The sequence below is a fragment of the Bos indicus genome, chromosome 16 (assembly GCF_029378745.1).
Source record: "Bos indicus isolate NIAB-ARS_2022 breed Sahiwal x Tharparkar chromosome 16, NIAB-ARS_B.indTharparkar_mat_pri_1.0, whole genome shotgun sequence".
In the NCBI taxonomy this organism is placed as follows: Eukaryota; Metazoa; Chordata; class Mammalia; order Artiodactyla; family Bovidae; genus Bos; species Bos indicus.
Genome location: NC_091775.1, coordinates 81,573,865 through 81,593,531, shown reverse-complemented (window position 1 = coordinate 81,593,531; position 19,667 = coordinate 81,573,865). Strand labels below are relative to the sequence as shown.

The following is a 19,667-nucleotide window of genomic DNA, read 5'->3' as shown; positions in this document are numbered from 1 at the left end:
AAGAGATGCCAGTTAGCCCATCACTGAATGCCCAACTGGATGCAGGCTTGCAGGACTGAGAGGTCAAAGAAACACCAAGGCTTCCCAAGCAGTGCCAGGTACTATTCTGCATGTGCCGCCTAGATTATCATGCTTAATCCTCCCAACAACTGGACGAGATGGCAACTGTTATTACCCCATCTGACAGATGAAGAAACCAAAATGGTCAGAAAGAATCCGTTCAGGTTCCCATGGCTGGTGAGGAGCAGACGGACTTGAGCCGGGCACTCTGCCTTTACATCCACTCAGCCATTACATCCTCAGGGCAAGGACTCGCCTGTGTGTCCCTCTGGGACAGTCTCTCTGTCCCTCTCCCCACCAGAACAGACAACTCATTCTTTCATAGGCAAAAAAGACATCACAATCGTTTTCTCTGATCAGTTTAGAGCTTCCTCGATGTCACAGGCAGCCCACCGCCTCCTGCGCCTTTATCACCCTCTGTGTGCTCAGCCACTGTGACCCGAGTGACTGGCTGGCCGTGGCTGGGCAGAACTCTGCTGACCCTCTGCCCACAGCGGATGTTGCAGGCGGACGTTCGGGGACCTCCCAGGGACCTGACCCCTGACAATGTCAATCTGCCTGTTCTTTGGAGCTGGCCGCCTCTGGTCCCAGGCTGCTGGCTCCTTGATCCCACAGCTGCCTTTCTCAGGGGCCAGAGGCTCCAGAAGCTGAGGCCACCTGACCTCCGCGAGCCTCCCGGGAGGCACGCGGCCTGGCCCCTACTCCAGCCGGTCTGAGGGTCCACTCGTTTCCTTTCCCCTTCCTGCCCTCCTCCCCGTCCCAGGCCCTAGAAGGAGGCGGGACAGGCCAGGGTCAGGAGGTGGGATGGAGTCCAGGCGGGAGTTTCACTGAGCACAGCTACTTGCCAGGCCCTGCTTGAGTCTCCCCGCCCCTCTGCCCCCGCGTCCCACGCCAGACCTAGGGGCAGAGAGGAAGGAAGGGGGCCCCGGGGGAAGGGCGGGGGGCGACCCATCTGTCCCGGCGCCTCCGGACGGCTGACGGCGGGACGGCCGCAGCCCGAGGGCGCGCGGGGCGGGGGCGGCGGGTACCCCGGCCTAGGAAAGGCCCGATTGTGCGGAGGCTTCCTGCCCCCCACCCAGCTCCGCCTTTCTGCGGCCGCGGAGGCGGGACGGAAGGCGAAGGCAGGAAAGGGTTACGGGAATAGCTTTCCAATGACAAAGTCTGGAAGGCCCCGGCGCCTCCGCCCCTCTGTGGGTTCGACTGGCACAGCGCGGGGGGGAGCGGGCGCTCGGCGGCGCAGCCTCCGCCCCTGGCCCGGGGAGGCAGCCGGCGTGTGCCCGGGGCAGCGGGTCAGCAGGCTCCGCCCCGCGCCCGGCCGGGGACGCACTTTGTTCGGGATGCTGCCTCTCTCCGCGTCATGGGCCCGGCGCCGGCGGCTGCCCTAGTGCCACCGGCGGCCGGAGCGTGGACGCCGAGACTCCACGGGGCTCGACCCGGCGCGGGAGCCCGAGAACTTTCTTGCGGCGCGGTCCGGATGCGCAGCTGTGCGCGGCGGCGGCGCGGAGCCCGGGCCCCGGGGCGCAGGCGCGCGGGTGAGTGGCCGGCGCGGGGACCGGGCGGGGCCGGGGGTCCTGTGGGGCTGGGCACGAGTCCCGGGAGGTGGTCTTGCGCCCGCGGGAGGCTGCGCGCGGGGAGCGGGAAAGAAGCTGGAACAAGCACCCGGGAAGGTCCCCTCGGGGCTGCGCGTCTGTGCAGGAGTCGGCTGGTCGGGGGCCGTCCCGGCCCACCCCGTCTGGGCCGCGTTATCTTTCCCTTGTGGTGTAGTTGAAAGGATGTTGAGATCCTACGATCAGAGATACCGGGCGCTATGTTACTACACACACAGGCACACACACACACACACACACGCACCCTGCCGACATCCTCTTCCATCCCAGCAGAGCGCGGTGAACAGCCGGGCAGGTGACCTTGGCGGCTGTTCCAGAAAGCGTTCCCTGGCTCCGGGATGCGCAGAGAAGTGCCCTCGGGCCAGTCTTCGGAGGCCGGCCTTGGCGCGCGCCTGAGATGGCTTCCCGGAGCCGCCGGACTCAAAGCCCACCTAAGGGTGTGTGGTCCCTGTGGTCCCCTTCTGTGCTCATAGCCACGGAGACTGGGCGAGGATAAGGAGCCGGACGGGTCTGCTCGGGCCCAGAGGGGAGGCGGAGGGGCGGGGTGCAGGAGTGACCCCCGCCCGGCAGACGGGCTCCTCGCCCCAGCGCAACTGAGGAACCTCACTCGGCCTGGGGGAGTCAGGGGACTTTGTTAAGAGATCCTGGGGCGCAGCCGGCGCCTCGTCCGGGCCGCGCATCCCCGCGGCAGTGCCGTTTATCTGGCTTCCTGTTTCAGCTGTTGGGACACCATTGGCTCGTTCAAATTCAGTGCTGAGGAGCCTGCGGCCTTGTTCGAGCCGCAGAAGCAGAGAGTTTGCCAGGGTTTGCCTCTTGTGAGCGTCTGGTTCTCCAACGCGGTGTCCCCTGCAACTCACTTCTAATGGGGCCGCTGCCTTCGCACAAAGAACCCTCCCCGAGGGGGCGGAGCTGCGGGTCCCTGGACCTGGGCTCCCTTCAGGTCAGGCAAGAGGACTCCAGCCTGCTTATGCATGCTTTGTTTTTCTTCCTGCTTTGAGTTTGGGTTTGTGAGTCTTTGGGATTAAACTTGGAAATGAGACCAGGAATCACAGTGACTGGGTTTCCTCCCCAGACAAAGCGGCACAGAAGTCTGGGCTTTCAGCAGCGATTTGGGGGGAAAGTTTTTGATCTGTTTGTAGTTCTGTGTCAGCCTGTGTTGCTCACTCCCTGGATAACCTGGGGGCGGGTCGTTCCTCATGTCCATACTGGGGAGGACACATGAGGCTGTTCTGATCAGTGCTCCAGCCTCTAGTTTCCCGAGCTGCCCAGGTTTAAAGGGAACAGCCCCTCCCACTGAGCTCCCCGTGGGGGCGTTTCACATTCTGCTCTGTGTGTTTATCTGCCCTCCTGCCAGCTTCTGTCTGACCACCTATAAGGCCCAGCACCTACCAGGCACCTTGTAAGTGTTTTCCTTCCCTTCCCAAACCCGGCCCCCTCCTGAGCCCATGGCAGCGTCTGGCGTCAGCCCAGCTCTGGCCCCAGAATGGCCTGGAATAGAAACATCTCTTGTCCATCTTTTAAAACCCTTCTCTCTTCCTCTTTTCATTTTCCATCAGTATCACTTCCCTTCTCTTTTAAAGTTCTTTTGACTTCTTAATGGGTTTGGCCTTTAGGAAAATGAGTCAAAGGGGTCTCTTCCCATGCTGGCCCCTGCCCTGCCCGCCCTCCCGTCCACAGAGGGCACTCGGGGGCCCCTGGGAGGGAGCAGAGCGGCTCCGAGCCGCCCTGCCGGGCTGCAGACACAGCCAGGCAGGCAGGGCTCCCTTGTGCTGGTCCAGGGCACCTTCTCTCCCAGCCAGTCACCTGTGTACATCAGAGCGTCTTTCTTCCTGGAGTCTCCATCCACAGAGCTTAGCAGGTGTCACACAGGTGTAGGCAAGAGAGAGGAACAGAAACAAGGGAAGGGAGACCATCTCCATGGTGGAAGCAGCCCCCAACGCTGAGAGTCTCAGGACCACAGAGAGGGAACTGGGAGATAACACTTCATCTTTCTGGCCCTGAGTCACTAAATCATCTTTAAAAACACCTCTAGTTCCGTCTTCAACTTAAAAATCCCCACCAACTTCTCAAGTGGAAAACACCCCGCTAAGAACAATTTTTTGGGCCTGCTTTGCTCCTCCCTGCTCTGGGGAAGGCTGATTCAGGTCCCGTTTCCTCCAATGGGCTTGGGATTTTGCTCCCAGTTTCCTGTGACTCTTGAGACATGAAGGGAGCTGGATGGCTCCTGGGTCCAGAGACCCAGGCTACTTGGGCCTCCTGTGGGTGTAGCCCACGCCTCCTGCCCGTCCGTCCCCATCAAGCGCATTTGCTCTCTTTGGTTGTAATGAGATGCGCTAACAGGCATGAAAAATTAAAGGAGCTGACACAGGCTCCCCCAGCAAGGACCGTGAATAACGAGATGTTTCCACCTCAAGAGGCCGCCAGACTGCCCTGATGCTCAGACCTCAGAAGCTCTGAAAGCGTTCTTAAGTGGCGTTGTTTTCTTAATGTCTTCTTTGGATTATTCACTGCCAGCGTACCGAATTGCCGCTGACTTTTGGGCTCTGATCTTGTCCCCTGAAACATTTGTTTCTTCGCTCTTGTGGCTTCTGTGTGTGGATTCTTTGGGATTTTCTATAGGTAGGGTCGTGTCAACAGTAGAGATAGATGTACTTCTTTTCCGTGAAGATGGCTTTTATTTCTGCTTCTCCCCTAATCGCCCTGCTGGAACCTGCCGTGCAGAGCTGAGCGGCCACAGTGAGAGCCGGCAGCCCCGACCTGTTCCTGATCTGAGAAGGAAGCTTTCAGTCCTTACCACAGATTACAATATTTGCCGTGGGTTTTTCATAAATGCTGTTTGTTGTGTTGAAGAAATCCCTCCTAAACCAACTTTTCTCAGTGTCTTTTATCAAACACGGGTTGGATTCTGTCAGATGACTTTTTCTGTATCAGTTGAGGTTGTTGTGTTTTCTGGTACGTCACACTGATTGTTTCTATTGGGTTGATGTTCCCTTGAGTTCCTGAGAAAAATCCCTCTGAAACATTTTTTTTTTTAATTTTCATTTCTTTTATGTAAAAAACTGAAGAAAATTTGACCAAGTGCTAACATTTTGTAGTTGGGTGGGTTGGTGCATGTTTATTATATTCTTCTTTATAGTTATTAAACTTTAATGTTAAAACTTTATTGGGGTTCAATATATATAACATAAAATTGACCACTTAATGACTCTAAGCAACCGTTCTGTGGCACTGAGGACATCCCTGCTGTCGTCACCGCCGCCACCAGAGCTAGGGCTCCTCTCTGTAAACGGCCGCCTCGCACGCTCCTCCCCTCCCCGCCCGCCCCCACCAACCTGCTTTCTCCTGTGAATCTGAATACTTTGTAAAAACTAGAAAGGTCAGGACTTGGAGGCATCAGGGGGTTAAAGGACCCCACCCCACCTCCAAAGGGAGCATCTTAGAAGGGAGCGTCTGACTCAGGTCTTCCTGACTTAAAAACAGTGTGCCAACCACTGTCCCCACGTCAGAGACACGACCAGCCCAGGTGTGCACACGAGCTCACCCAGGCGTGGACAGCAGCTCACCCAGGTGTAGACCGACAGGAGCTCGCCCAGGTGTAGACAGACAGGAGCTCGCCCAGGTGTAGACAGACAGGAGCTCGCCCAGGTGTCGACAGACAGGAGCTCGCCCAGGCGTAGACACGAGCTCACCCAGGCATAGAAACAGTTCACCCAGGCGTAGAAACGAGCTCACCCGGTGTAGACAGACAGGAGCTCAGCCAGGTGTAGACACGAGCTCACTCAAGTACAGACGTGAACCGACTCTGGGTCTTCTGGGGGCCGGGAGGACACAAGGCCACCCCGGCATGAGCTGTGTTTCTCTGGCTCGGTGGCAGCCTCACTGGGACCTCAGACAGGACGGGTCCCGGGGCTTCCCTCAGCTTGGAGGTGGCTGCCTCGGTGATTCTGGTGACAGTGAGGGGGAGTGGCTGAGCCGATTTCCTCCCCGGAAGCCCGGGCTGGTCACTGCTTGCAGTGACGCTGCTCCTCCCCGTCTGGACAGTAAACTGACCCACTTTTCATCCCTCCCCAGATTTTAAAGTCCATTTGTAAACAGAATAAACACCAACTTCTGTAGAATTAAACTCAGAGCTGGAAAGAACCATGTCTTGGAGCCCCGTATTTGCCTTCCAGACATCACGGGCACCTCTAAAGCCTCCCCCCAGGGTCCTCAGGCCGGGACCCCTCTGTGGCCTGGGAACCCCCGCAACGGTGTGCTGAAACTGCCTGGTTCTGACGTGGACGCCCTGTTAGGCTTCCTCTTGGATTAATCTGTGGTGGGCATGACTGCCACCCGCTGGTGGAGATCCCAGGTAAAGGGGCCTCCCCGATGCACCCCCGAATGAAGCAGGGCTAGCGGTAAGCCGAGCGGAACAGTGTGGCAGCCATTTAGGGTCTGGACGTGGTGCCGGGCGTGGCCCCGGGCTCTTCCTCCGACCCGTCTCCTTCAGATCGCGCTCACTGGCGTGATCTCCAGAACCTTCTGGGAAGATGGGTGTCGTCACAGCAGGAAGTTGACCGTGAAGCAAGGCAGATTGGGAGTCAAGGTTCAGGTCTTGACTTTGCAGCGAAGTCCTCGGCGTACGGTGGATAGCCCACAAATGTCCACCGTTAGGGTCATACTCTGCCCCTGAGCTTGGCAGTGCCGTCCATGGGACACAGGCAGACCCGGCCGAGGCCCTGCTTCTCCCCAGGATGGCATGGCGAAAACGCCTGTCTCCTAAGACGCTGCTCCCCACGCTCCTGGTCTCAGCCCGCCCCTTCCGTCACCATGATCCCCGTGGTCTGGCCAGGCTGGGAAATCCCCTGGGGGAGCAATTGGGTGGTGGGAGCCATGGAGCCTTCCCCTTCCCCGGGTCGGTCACCCACAGGCCAGCTGGGACCCCCCGCATCCGGGGGAGGCGGCTCTCTGCTCCCGCTCCTCCACGTGCCCTCCTTGGGCGTCATGGCTTGTCAGCCAGGCGAGGCCGCTGTCCCGCCGTGGGCGGTGCCCTCAGGAGCTGGGTGCAGCCGGAGGGCAGGAGGCCAGGGTGGCGGGCGTCCTTTGCTGCTTGCTGTTAGCGCTCCTCCCACGCTCTGCAGGCCCCTAGTTTTGCAGACCCGGGCAAAGCGTGGAGTAGACCCTGAGAGGTGACTGTCACACCGGTGCTTCTGCCCAGCTCACTGGTGCAGATAATTGAGTTAGCTGGGCAGGAGGCTGGGCTCCGGGCGCCGCTGAGATGCCAACTGTTCTGTCTGCTCTCCTTGGACAAAGCAGACAGCTGACCTGCCGCCGGGCGCGGCCCTGGCTGGGACCCACCGGCAGCCGCCGACCTGGCCCCGTCTGGGGCGGTTCTGGGGGTCTCGGCCCTCCCCCACACCCCGCCCACAACACACACACCCTCGGGGGACGGTGGCAGCTGTCAGGTCAGGGCTGGCCCCGATTCCTCGGCCCTGGGGGCATGGTGGGGCCTTCTGATGTGGGAAGGCTTTTTCCTGATAATGTTTCATTTTGAAAAGATGTCCAGTCAGTAGAGGCCAGTGACTGGCGCAGGGCACGTCTGGGCTCTGCCACAGTCTTGCTCCGAAGCTGCCTCCCTCTCCACCTGCCCTCCCACTCGCTCGGGCAGTCTCCCGAGCCACAGCCCACGCGCTACCCGAGGGCAAGGACCTACAGCCCCACAGTCACCCCAAATGTCACCAAACTGACACGTGTGTCCCCCACAGTCACACGGATGACACTGGGCTGACACACGTGTGTCCCCACAGTCACACGGATGACACTGACACACGTGTGCCCCCCACAGTCACACTGATGACACTGAAAAGACACACATGTGTCCTCCACAGTCACACGGATGACACTGGGCTGACACACGTGTGTCCCCCACAGTCACACGGAAAACACTGACACACGTGTGCCCCCACAGTCACACGGATGGCACTGACACACGTGTGCCCCCGACAGTCACACAGATGACACTAAACAGACACACGTGTGTCCCCCACAGTCACACGGATGACACTGAACAGACACACATGTGTCCCCCACAGTCACACGGATGACACTGAGCTGACACACGTGTGCCCCCCACAGTCACACAGATGACACTGAACAGACACATGTGTGTCCCCCACAGTCACATGGATGACACTGATACACGTGTGCCCCCCACAGTCACACGGATGACACTGAACAGACACACATGTGTCCCCCACAGTCACACAGATGACACTGACACACGTGTGCCCCCACAGTCACACGGATGACACTGACACACGTGTGTCCCCCACAGTCACACGGATGACACTGGGCTGACACACGTGTGTCCCCCACAGTCACACGGATGACACTGGGCTGACACACGTGTGCCCCCCACAGTCACACAGATGACACTGAACAGACACACGTGTGTCCCCCACAGTCACACGGATGACACTGACACACGTGTGCCTCCCATAGTCACATGGATGACACTGAACAGACACACGTGTCCCCCACAGTCACACAGATGACACTGACACATGTGTGCCCCACAGTCACACGGATGACACTGACACACGTGTGCCCCCCACAGTCACACGGATGACACTGACACACGTGTGCCCCCCACAGTCACACGGATGACACTGACACACGTGTTTCCCCCACAGTCACGCGGATGACACTGACACACGTGTGCCCCCCACAGTCACGCGGATGACACTGAACAGACACACGTGTGCCCCCCACAGTCACACAGATGACACTGACACATGTGTGCCCCCCACAGTCACACGGATGACACTGAACAGACACACGTGTCCCCCACAGTCACACGGATGACACTGACACATGTGTCCCCCACAGTCACGCGGATGACACTGACACACGTGTGCCCCCCACAGTCACACGGATGACACTGGGCTGACACACGTGTGTCTCCCACAGTCACACAGATGACAGTGAACAGACACACATGTCCCACACAGTCACACGGATGACACTGGGCTGACACACGTGTGCCCCCCACAGTCACACAGATGACACTGACACACGTGTGCCCCCACAGTCACACGGATGACACTGACACACGTGTGTCCCCCACAGTCACACAGATGACACTGAACAGACACACATGTCCCACACAGTCACATGGATGACACTGGGCTGACACACGTGTGCCCCCCACAGTCACACAGATGACACTGAACAGACACACGTGTGTCCCCCACAGTCACACAGATGACACTGACACACGTGTGCCCCCACAGTCACACGGATGACACTGACACACGTGTGTCCCCCACAGTCACACAGATGGCACTGAACAGACACACATGTCCCACACAGTCACACGGATGACACTGACACACATGTGTCCCCCTCCACGGGCCGTGTTCACGTGCCCCAGTGCTCCCTCCAAAGGGCCGTGCCTCCTTCCACCTGCCCTGTTGGGGTCTGAGCTGTGGATTTCTCTCCCGGAAGAAGAACTGTGGTCACGATCCCTTACACTGGGCCAGGCGTGCCCTCAGGGCAAAGCGCTCTGAACTGAGCTCACAGCCTCTTAGTGAGATGGGCACTGGTCTTCTCCCCGTTTTACTGGTGAAGGAGCTGAGGGTCAGAGAGTTAACCAAACGGTCCCACCAGGACCAGCGGCTCCAGGCTGCATGCAAGTGAGCGTGTATTTGCAGAAAGTCTTGTACATGTCTCTCGCGTTCCTTATCTTCCCCACCTTGCCTTGTGAGGCCTGCTGTGCCGCCCCCTGTCTCACCAAAGAGGAGAGTTGAGAGGGTACAGACCACACTCACCAGCCCCAACCCTGAGCGTGACCTGCACTGTCCTCCTGAAGCAAGTTAAGTCTGGGTGGTGGTCTCTGGGGAGTTAAGTGCGGGTGGTGGTCTCTGGGCGATGGAGCATCAGGTGTGGCCTTGGGGAGGGGGCAGGAGGGGAGGGACAGGGTCCCCAACACGCTTGTCTTATTCAGGGGCGGTTCAAGAGTCTTGTCGAACTGTCCTAAAACAAGAGACCGAAACTCAAGACTATAGGTGGAAATAACCAGTAAGAAGAATGAAAATCAACCTTTGGGAGGAAGAGACGCAGAAAGAAGTTCTTCTTTCCTACCATTTTGTGCTGTGCTGTCACTTCAGTGGTGTCCGATTCTTTGCGGCTCCTCGGACTGTAGCCTGCCAGGCTCCTCTGTCCATGGGATGCTCCAGGCGAGAATGCTGGAGTGGGTGCTGTACCCTCCTCCAGAGGACCTTCCCCACCCAGGGGCTGAACCTGTGTCTCTTACCTCTCTTGCACTGGCAGGTGGGTTCTTTACCACTAGCGCCACCTGGGAAGCCCTCCTACGACTTGGTCGGATAACCGTGGGTGTTTTCTAAAGATGGCGAAACAGGGAGTCAAGTTATCGGCGTATCGTCCCGGGTCGTGTCGGTCATCCCCAGAGAGGTGGCCGTGGCGGCTCCCTGGGCAGCAGGCTGGCCTGACTGGTGATGCTAAGCCTAGGCCCCAGGCCCGCTGGGCACTCTCACCAGCCAGAGCCCTAGGACTCTGCACCACACTCTGCACCCCCAAAGGAGCACTGGTATTTTCGTTGTAAAAAATTTAAAAACACCTGTCAAAGTCTTTGGACATTGGCAATGCATTTCTTAGTCATTTAATGTAGGCTATTTCTTGGTAACCCTGAACCTCAGCAGAAACTATTGTGAAGTGAGAAAACATTTACCTACCACTTATTTTCAAATATAATGCATTTTATGAAAAGTAAATTTAATTATCGATTCAGTTGGCACGATGTTAGGATTTATAGATGCAGTCACTTCGGTTAATTTCAGTTTTTGCAGTTTTATTTTGTATTTTGGAACCTAGGTTCCCTTGCAGGCCTCTGAAAGTCTCCTTGACCCCGGGCCTTCTGTTTTAGAAGCTGGTGGGGCTGATGAGTGCAGAGGTAGCCCTGAAGGACGTGCCGTGAGGGCTTGTGGCACGCAGACCCTCAGGGCACACTGTGTGCAGCTGTGGCCTGACCTTGTGCATGAAGCTGAGCCAGCCTGGAGCCCCACGGGGCTGGTCCCGCGTCCCCAGCTGCCTCTTTCTGAAGCCTGCCCTGTGGAAGTTCCTCTAGTTTTGTGAGCGGCCCCCGCAGGTTGACTTCCCATTCCAGGATCTTGTTTGCTCCCCCTGGTACCCCCGAGGAGGCAGGACCTACGTCCCCTTTCTGCAGATAGTGAAGCCAGGACCCAGAGAGGGTCGGACTCCATGGACATGAGTTTGAGCAGACTCCGGGAGATAGTAAAGGACAGGGAACCCTGGCGTGCTGCAGCCCATGGGGTTTCAAAGAGCTGTGCATGACTTAGCGACTGAACAACAATAACAGAGAAGGTAGGTAACTTGCCCAAAGCCACACAGCTCTAGGGAATCGGGTGTGCCTGGGACCCCTGTTCTTTGCGGCGCCCTGCCCCCAGCCTGCACAGCCCCGGTGGGCAGCGTCTTCAATGGCCTGTGGACGTGAACTGCAGACCTCATGTCTGTTACACAGGGGCAGGACTCTCTCACATCGGCTTTTTACTAACTTTGCTATTACGTTTACTTTGACAAGTGCTTAAGATTTGTCCTCTAAGAGCAGCTACTTAACCTTATCATCCCTGCAGACTTCACCCAGTTAGTCTAAGAACACTGCAAAAGCATATATTTTGAGTTCTGTTTCTCATTTTCTCCTCAGAGTTGAAAATAACCATTTTGCATGAATTTAGTTGTGCTGTCTGGCGATGCAGTGAGCACTCTGGCCTGTCAGCTGGCCTGGAGCTGATGCCCCAGCCCTCCCGAGTCCCGTGAGCCCAGGTCTCTCCACTGCCACCCAGCTCCTTACCACGTGTCACCACAAGGCCTTGTCCTCTCAAGACCATGTCATCCCGAGTCACCCCATCTCCTCGTGCTGGCCGTGGCCCCTGGGGGGCCCAGAATGTGCCCCAGGGTTGGCGTGACTGGGGAGAAGGTAGAACGGGTCCCACAGAGCCAGCCACAGGGGCCAGGACACCCAGCCCCACGTGCAGTGGAGACAGAGGCCTCCGTGTCTGGGTCTGGGAGGGGCGATGGGCCCACAGGGCTGGAGAGGCAGCCCAGGATGGAGGAGAGCCTGCTGGGCTGGACTTGGACCTGGAACAGCCTGAGGGTCCTGGCTCAGTTGGGTCAGGAAATCCTGGCTCACGGATGCCTCAGGGGACACGGTGGGGCATCCATAGCTGGGCTGTCACGAGCTTCTGTCCCCTTTGCTGGGTGGTCCTGGGCGTCCGTCCTTCTCCCAGGCGCCCGTCCCCTCTCCCAGGCACCCGTCCCCTCTCCCATCCCCTCTCCCGGGCGTCCATCCCTCTCCCGGGCGCCCGTCCCCTCTCCCAGGCGCCCGTCCACTCTCCCGTCCCCTCTCCTGGGCATCTGTCCCCTCTTCCGTCCCTCTCCCAGGTGTCTGTCCCCTCTCCCGGCCCCCGGCCCCTCTCCCAAGCGCCCGTCCCTCTCCCGGGCACCCATCCCCTCTCCCAGGCACCCGTCCCTTCTTCCATCCCCTCTCTTGGGCGTCCGTCCCTCTCCCGGGCGCCCGTCCCTTCTCCCAGGCACCCGTCCCCTCTCCTGGGCATCTGTCCCCTCTCCTGGGCATCTGTCTCCTCTCCCGTCCCTCTCCTGGGCGTCTGTCCCCTCTCCCATCCCCTCTCCCAGGCCCCCGTCTGTCTCCCGAGCGTCCGTCCCCTCTCCCGGGCATCTGTCCCCTCTCCCAGGCATCTGTCCATCTCCCGGGTGCCTGTTCCCTCTCCCAGGTGGTCCTGGGCATCTGTCCCTCCCCCGGGCGGCCGTGGCCATCCGTCCCCTCTCCTGCTCACAGGAGCCCCTACTCCTGGCTCTCCCCGGCCCTGATCGTCACCTTGGTCTGGGCACCCCATGCCACCCCCAGCGCCGTTGCACGTGGTCCTCAGAGGGCAGATGCCGCTGGGCCAGGTGTTGGGGCCAAAGCACGTTGGCCACAAATGCTTGGCTGCCCAGCCCCGCGGACCATGCTTCTGGGTGGATTATGCCTGGGGCTGTTTATTTGTCCGAGCGGGGCAGGGGTGGGGGGCCTTGGAGGGCCCTGGGCCCCTGGGCACAGCCTGTGCACCCCCCGGCCCCGGCTGTCTCCAGGCCCTCATAAATAGCCCTGGCTTCGCAGGGAGGGTTCACGGGTGTGGCTGAGGCAGAGGACACAGGAAGGGAAGACTTGAAACGACGAGCTCAAGCCTCAGGAACCGAAGTCCCAGTGTGGCCGTCACCGTGGGAGCAGGGCGCCAGGGAGGGCGGGACAGAGCCCGGTGTCTGAGCCAGGAGGGCCGTGGCCTCTGCCCGCCTCACCCGCCTTGCGTTGGGAGGTGCCCGCTGCTGCCCTGAGCCGGCCGGCCGGGCCCCGAGCAGAGCCTGAGCGAGACCCGGTCCAGAGAGAAGCAGGAGGACCCCCTCCCCACCCCGCCGTCCACGGCCCACTTCACAGCCCGGGCGCTCCTTTCCCTCCAACCCAGAGGGAAGGGACCCTTTCCTCCTTTTCCCTGTTCGCCTGTGTTTTCATCGAGGTGTGATTTACATGCAGTGAGACGCACATTCGTAAGTGTCCATCTGCTGAGCTGTTAAGACAGAGCGCTGCTTGGTGACGTCGCCCCAGTGCAGACCCAGGACGATTCCCTCGGCCCGTCCCCGTCCCCGCCGTCAGCGCCTCCGCCGTGGGTTCACTGCTGTGCGCTTGTTGCCGTGGACTCCACGAGCCAGACTGTGCAGCGGGCCCGAATGCGTCTGGCCTCCTCCACTCAGCGAGCGGTTTCCGAGCCTCATCCGCGCCGAGGGGCGTGCTTTGCTCGTTCCCACTCCTGCCGTGGGGATGGGCTCGGTTGTTTGTGGGGCAGCTCCTGATGCTTTTCCTGCCTGGGGAGTCACACCCACCCTCACTGAGAGGCTCTCAGGGTGTGGGACTGAAGACGAGCTGGAAGTCTTTGTGGGGGCTTCTCGCCTTTGTGCCCAGATGGCTCCCCGAGTCATGGCTCCCTGTCTGTGGCCGTGGACCCTTCTCTTCTCTCCCGGAGCAGAAGGTTCAGACCGAGGCTACAAGAGGGGGTCCAACCGGGGGTCCAAGCTCTAGCTCAGCCCCAGGTACTGGAGGGGCCCCAGCCTGTGCTCTGGGCTCCAAGGGGAGCCTCCCACTGGACTGATGGATGGAGCGGATGGGCTGGCAGGCCTGCTGTCAGCCACGGGCGGCTGCTGCGGGGGGCAGCCTGGTGAGAAGGACCCTCGGAGGGACTCCTCCCACGAGAGCAAGCCCGCTGCCCTGACCGCGGACCCAGGGGAGGCAAAGAGGGCCGGGCGTGTGTTGGTCCGCTGGGCCTGCATCACACGGTGCCAGCAGCGGGGCGGCCAGAGTGGACTGCGGTCTTGCGCGGGGGCTGAGCGCTGGCCTGCGGGGCGGGGCCAGGCCCCCTCGCCTGCCCTGCCCCTCCCAGCCCCCCATGTCCCTGGCAGCCCGGTGCCCCCGGCTGGCAGCTCCTCACTTGGTCTCTTCCTCCGTGCTCAGGGCCGCCTCCTCCCTGCAGTCCTCGTATCAGGCTCCGACATGTGTCTGTGTCCAGGGTCTCCCTCTCCTGACCCGGGTGCCCTGCTCCAGGGTCACGACCACTCACGCCTGCAGGGGCCCTGTCTCCAAACGAGGTCACCCTCTGAGGCGACGGAGGTTAGCATTTCGGCCGTCTTCTGGATGACACAGTTCAGCCCCTAACATCCCGCCTGCCTCGTGCCGCAGAATGAGGCAGGATGATGCCAGGTCGGTTGTCGCGGTGGCCTGCAAGGCCCGCGATGGTGGCACGTGTACCTTCTTGACAGACTCCCTCCTCCTGCCTCCGTTTCCTCGTCAGAATCGGTCTCCGGGTTCTTCTCCAGGTGTCAGTCCCGTAAGTCTTTGCTTCCGCAGTCCTGAGAGTTCATGTCTGGGGACTGGGGGAAGCTGTGGGGTCCCCGACAGATGCAGAAAAGCTGAGGGGACCGGTTGGTGTCTGAGCCCCGCCTCTCAGGCCTGCCCTCGTCCCAGCATCCTGCTTCCCTCCTCAGGGTCGGACCCTCACCCGACCTGAGGCTTCACCTGCAGCCCTAGCCATCAGCCAGCCCCCAGTGAGGCGCTATAAATAACACTTTCCTATCCGAAGGCCCTCTTCCTGCAGGAAGCACAACAGCCTGCGGGCAGGAAAAAGGTGTTTCCGGAAGACAGGCCAGAGGGGGAGACGCTAGTGGGTCCCTGGGGGGGAGGAAGGCCCCGGAGGTGAGCGAGCCAGGGGTCAGCAGGTGGCCCAGGGTCGCTGGGGGCTGGCGGCGGCTCTGCCAGTTGTGTGCTCACGAGGACAGGCATGAGAAGGTCCGGAGGGTGGGGCACGGGCTTTCCAGCCGAGTGGGAGGGAGGTGCCGCGTTCACTGACACCCCAGCGCTCGGTCATTCACTGAGCACTTGCTGGGGCAGCGCTGGGCCTGGGATGGTGCTCCAGGCTCGGGGACGACACTGGTGGGAAAGCAAACCAGGGTTTAACCGTGGGGGGATCCATGCAGCAGATCCAGCGCAGGGCTGGCGGGGGCGATTGTAGCCTCGTGGGGGGCGGGCTCCCAGGACTGAGGCCGTTGGAGGGTGGGGTGGGGCGGGGTTTCAGGCAGGGCCAAAGCCCTCAGCCTCCTGATCTCCATCCTCCTGGCCCAGACCTGTCCCGGAGAGGGGCCTCTGGTTAGTGGGGGGTCGGTGGCGGGTCTCGGAGCAGCCCTTCTCCTCTCAAGGCCCTGCCCACCCCGGAGGCCGCCTCGGGTGTGCTGCCCGCTCCTGGATGGCCGACCGCATCCTATGCTGGAGACCCATGAGGGGCCCTAGTGCCGCCTCCTTAGAGAGCCCCAGAACAGTGTCACCCCTGGGGGACAGGTTTGACCCTGCTTGTGCCGCCCCGGCTCCCAGCAGTGAGTCTTCCTGTGTCTCAGGCAGGTGAGCCGAGGACCACGGGCCTGAGACACCATATGGGAAAGAAGGAGCCACTAGGGCCTGGGGTGGCCGGCGGGACAGGCCCCTTCCTGTGATCACCTGAGCACCGTCAGACACACAGGCAGGGAGGCTGGGGAGGGCCAGGGAAGGCCGGGGAGGGGCAGGCACGTCCACCTGGCCTGGGCTTTGGGGGAGGATGTGGAGAGGCCTCCTGTTGGGGTTGGAGCCCGGGAGGGCAGGAGGGCGTGGAGCCCTGTGGGTGGGCAGGAGGGCGTGGGGGTCACTGCCCAGCAGGGAGTGTCCCATCCTAGTTGGCTGGGCTGGTGGGGATGGGGCGATGACGCCCAGCGTCCACTCGGGGGTGAGGCTTGTCTCTGGAGCCGAGCTCCCCGTAATTGGGCTGGTCTTGGGCACCCCGCTCAGGCCTGGGGGAGCACCTGGGAGCCGCAGAGGGGACGGTACTGCCAGGAACTGGCCCCGGTCAGTCCCACTGCCACACGGGGAGCTCCCAGTCTTGCTGGAGGAGTGGCCGTGTGCCCTTGGAGGGCTGGACACGGGGCTGCCTGGAGCCCCGTGCAGGGCGGGGAGGCCCTGGCTTCCTGTGGAGGAGCTGGGAGCAGGGCGTTGGGTCCCCACTGGGTGGAAGGGCCAGTTTGTGGGGGCTGGAGGTGCGGGGGGAGCCGTCGCCTGGAGCTGTGGGGTCCCCCTCTTTCAGGGCTCCATTTGGGAGCCCCTCGGAGCAGGGTCGTGCCTGTCCACGCCCTCCCCAGGTGGGGCCGGGTGCTGTGCGGAGGGTGCAAGGCCCCAAGCAGGACAGTCACCCTTTGTCTGCAGCGGCTGCGTCTTCCCGCCGCTGCCACGAGAGGGCGCAGCCTCCCACAGAAGCGGGTCCCATCGCTGTGTGGACCACAGGCCGCCGGGGCCTCGGCAGCTCTGCGCCTTGGGGGCTGGCGGCAGCCCCGGGCGTCCCCTCCTCCACCACTGCCTGCCGCCCCGGGGGCGTCCTGGGCCAGCCCAGCGGCCCTGTATCTGGACCTGTTCAGGGCCAGGGGGCGACGCAGCCTGCGGGAGGCAGGTGGGCTGGGACTGTGCCACCCAAGGCCTCACCCCACAGAGCGCCTGAGGGAGAAAGACCCCCTGAAACCCCGCCCCCCGGCCCTGCAGGCCGGGTCGGTGTCCCCCGGGGGCCCAAGGCCTCCGCAGCCCAGGTCTGTGGCTTCGCTGTCCCTTCCGCCCCACTATGCAGGGCCACTTCTCTGGACAGAGGGCCTGGGCAGCATGTTCTGAACCCCGAGGCCCGGCCACGCTCCGGTCCAGCCCCGCGGGCACACAGCCGCCCCGGGCCTGGGGTGGGTTAGCGCCCTGCTGCACTCCCAGCCCTCGTTCCCTTCGGGGTCCGAGGGGGCGTCCGTCCAGGGGCTGTCTTGGGGCTGAGTGGGGGTGGGGTCCTGGCGCCCTGAACCCCCTCTTGCTGAGACCCCCGAGTCCCTGCTTTGACCCTGGGAGCCTTGGGAGGCCCTGCTCTGCCCCGAGTCCCCGCTCTGTTTTGAAGGATGGTGTCGGTAGCCCCTTAATGCTGGCACCATGGGAGTGGTCAGTCAAGGACTGTCCTAAACGAGGTGAGGTTTCTGTGCTGGGAGGGTGGTGACTGTGGATGGCAGAGAGCAGGGACCCCCAGCCTCGAGGAAGAGAGGGGATGAGGGGCCCTCCCTGCCGGGCATGCGTCTGGTTCTCCTTCCTGCTGGCCTGGTGGCCGACAGGTGCGTCAGCCTCCTGGGCTTAAAGATTGACCTGCAGGGCGGCTGGCCTCACTCTCCATCATCTGTGTTTCTAGGTTTTCCTTCTGAGTCTCTTTGCCCAGACGGCAGGCACTGTTGCGGGTGGGATCTGCCTCCCGCGTGAGTTTAGGGGACTCTCCCTGAAGGAAGGAGTTCCCGTGCCATGAGCCTGGGAGCAAGATCTTGAAGATCAGAATAAAGTTCTCTGAGAACTGAGAGCCATTAAGTTTGAGAGCGGCTGGCGGGCTGAAGCGAGCCCACCTCGGGACCTCAGCTCAAGGTGCTGTCGGCAGGAGGGGCTTCTGCAGGCGGGGGTCTGGGAGGCAGACGCCGGGCTGGGAGCAGGCCTGGGAGGCTCTGATTGTGGGCCCTATGACTCGCCCCGCCCCCGTCCCCAGCAGAGCAGCCCCTCCGCAGCGGGCCGCACCTGGACTCAGTGGCTGGCCTGGGCTGGGAGTGGGGAGGCCAGCTGCATCGCGGCAGGAGGAGCAGAGGGGTCCTGGCGGGGTGGCTGCTTTGTAACTGCCTGTGGCAGCCCAGCCCCAAGCTGCACTTGGGCAGCTCACAGGCATCGGTACCGGGTCCCTGGGAGCTGGGTTGGGGCGGGCTCTGCGCTGCGGGCGGTGGGGGGGAGCGGGCCGCTTGGCCGGTCCTGCCCCGGTGCTCTGTCCGGGTCTTGTCTGTAAGGAAGCAGGGGCCCAGGGAGGAGGTGGGCTCTGGGGCCACGACCGTCGTCTGGATCCTGGACCCCTGTGCCTGGTGACCGCAGCTCGTGGGCTCTGTCGTATGTCGGCCTCCTCTTCTGAAAAGTGGGTGAAGGCTGCACAAGTGGTGGGCGGTCAGGGAGGTGATGCATGGGCCTCGTGAGCGGTGTTTGCTGGGATGGGCGGCCTGGGCCCTCGACTCAGCTGCCCTGACCCATGGGGAGTGGCCACCCTGTTCAGAGGTGACAGGCTGGGCAGAGGGCAGCACAGGGGAGCTGCTCTGGGCTCGCTCCTGAGGAAACAGGCAGGAAATGTGACCTGGAGGAACCCCTCGGAGAAGCTCAGACGGCAGAGGGCTGTCAGCTCACCCCACGGGTGGCCTCTGCCCACCCGTGGTTTCCTGGGGCAGCCAGGCGGGGCGGGGGGTGGGCACAGAGGCGCTGCCTGGGGGCGGAGGACCCCAGCAGATCCCGCAGGTGCGAGGGTGTAGCAGGGTGACCCCTGGAGCCGCGAACCGGAGGCTGGTGGAATTGGATGCCTGGGGTGTGTGCTCCAGGCTTGAACCCCCCCTCCCCGACTTCTCTGAGCCTCCGTTTCCTCTTCTGCAAGGTGAAAGCACAAATCCTGTTTGAAGGGGCGCCTGAGATTAGGGACCACAGGGGAGCTGCAGGGCAACCAGCAGGCTCTGCAAGCCGCCCACCCATGGGGCCAGGCTGAGCACGAACTCTGGGGGTATTTCCTAGGGTCGGGGCCAAGGTCAGGGCTCCTCCTGCCCCTGCCCCTCCCCACCTCGCACGGGGGACGTGTCCCAGGGGGCCGACCCCGCCCGCTGGGTGGCTCCCCACCCCTCTGCACCCCCGTCGTCCCCGGCTCTGTAGATGGGGGCTCTGGGGGACCACCGGGCTCAGGCCCTGAGTGGCTGGGCGTGCTCCTCAGGGGCTCCTCGCTCGGCAGCTTCTGAGGAAACTTTCCTCCATTTCTGAGCAGCGGCAGGGCCCCGGGCCCTCCCCATGCCACCCTGTCTGTGAAGCTGGGAAAGAGGCTCTGCTGTGAGGGGTCCGTGTGATTGGATTGGGTCCCCCTGGATCACCCAGGGTCACCCATCACTGGTCTGAAACCCGACCACATCTGCCAAGGCCCTCGTGTCGGGGGACATGCTCATACGCTCCAAGCATCAGGGTGTGTCGGGGTCCTGGCCCCTGGCAGGTGGTGGTGGTCCCCCTCTCAGAGTGAGACTGAGGGGTGCGTGAGCAGGGGCGGGGGTGCGGTGGGCGTCTGGCTGCAGCTCGTCGCCCTGCGGTGCCCGGCGCCCGCGCCCTCACGGGTCTCGGCAGCCCCAGTGCCGGGCCGGGGAGACACACAAAGCGCCCTTGTGCTATGCGGGGGCGGCTGCCAGCCGCGGGCACGGGGCCCGGCGCGCTCTCCCGGGGACGTGGCGTCCACCCAGACCGCGGGGGAACAGAAGGGCCCCTTCTCCAGGCGGACCCCACGGGAACTGAAGCCCCTC

At 62.0% G+C, this 19,667-nt stretch overlaps 1 protein-coding gene across 5 annotated transcripts in view; it reads left to right on the top strand.

Annotated features, from left to right (window-relative positions):
- The first annotated feature begins 1,101 nt into the window (after positions 1-1,101).
- Positions 1,102-19,667, top strand: part of NAV1 (neuron navigator 1) — a 201,751-nt gene continuing 183,185 nt past the window's right edge. For 2 of the 5 annotated variants that reach the window (XM_070768816.1, XM_070768815.1), the window contains exon 1: positions 1,102-1,592. The gene's annotated coding sequence lies outside the window, so the exon portion shown is untranslated. The remainder of the gene's footprint in view (positions 1,593-19,667) is intronic. The other 3 variants (XM_070768822.1, XM_070768817.1, XM_070768818.1) reach the window with 2 other exon arrangements.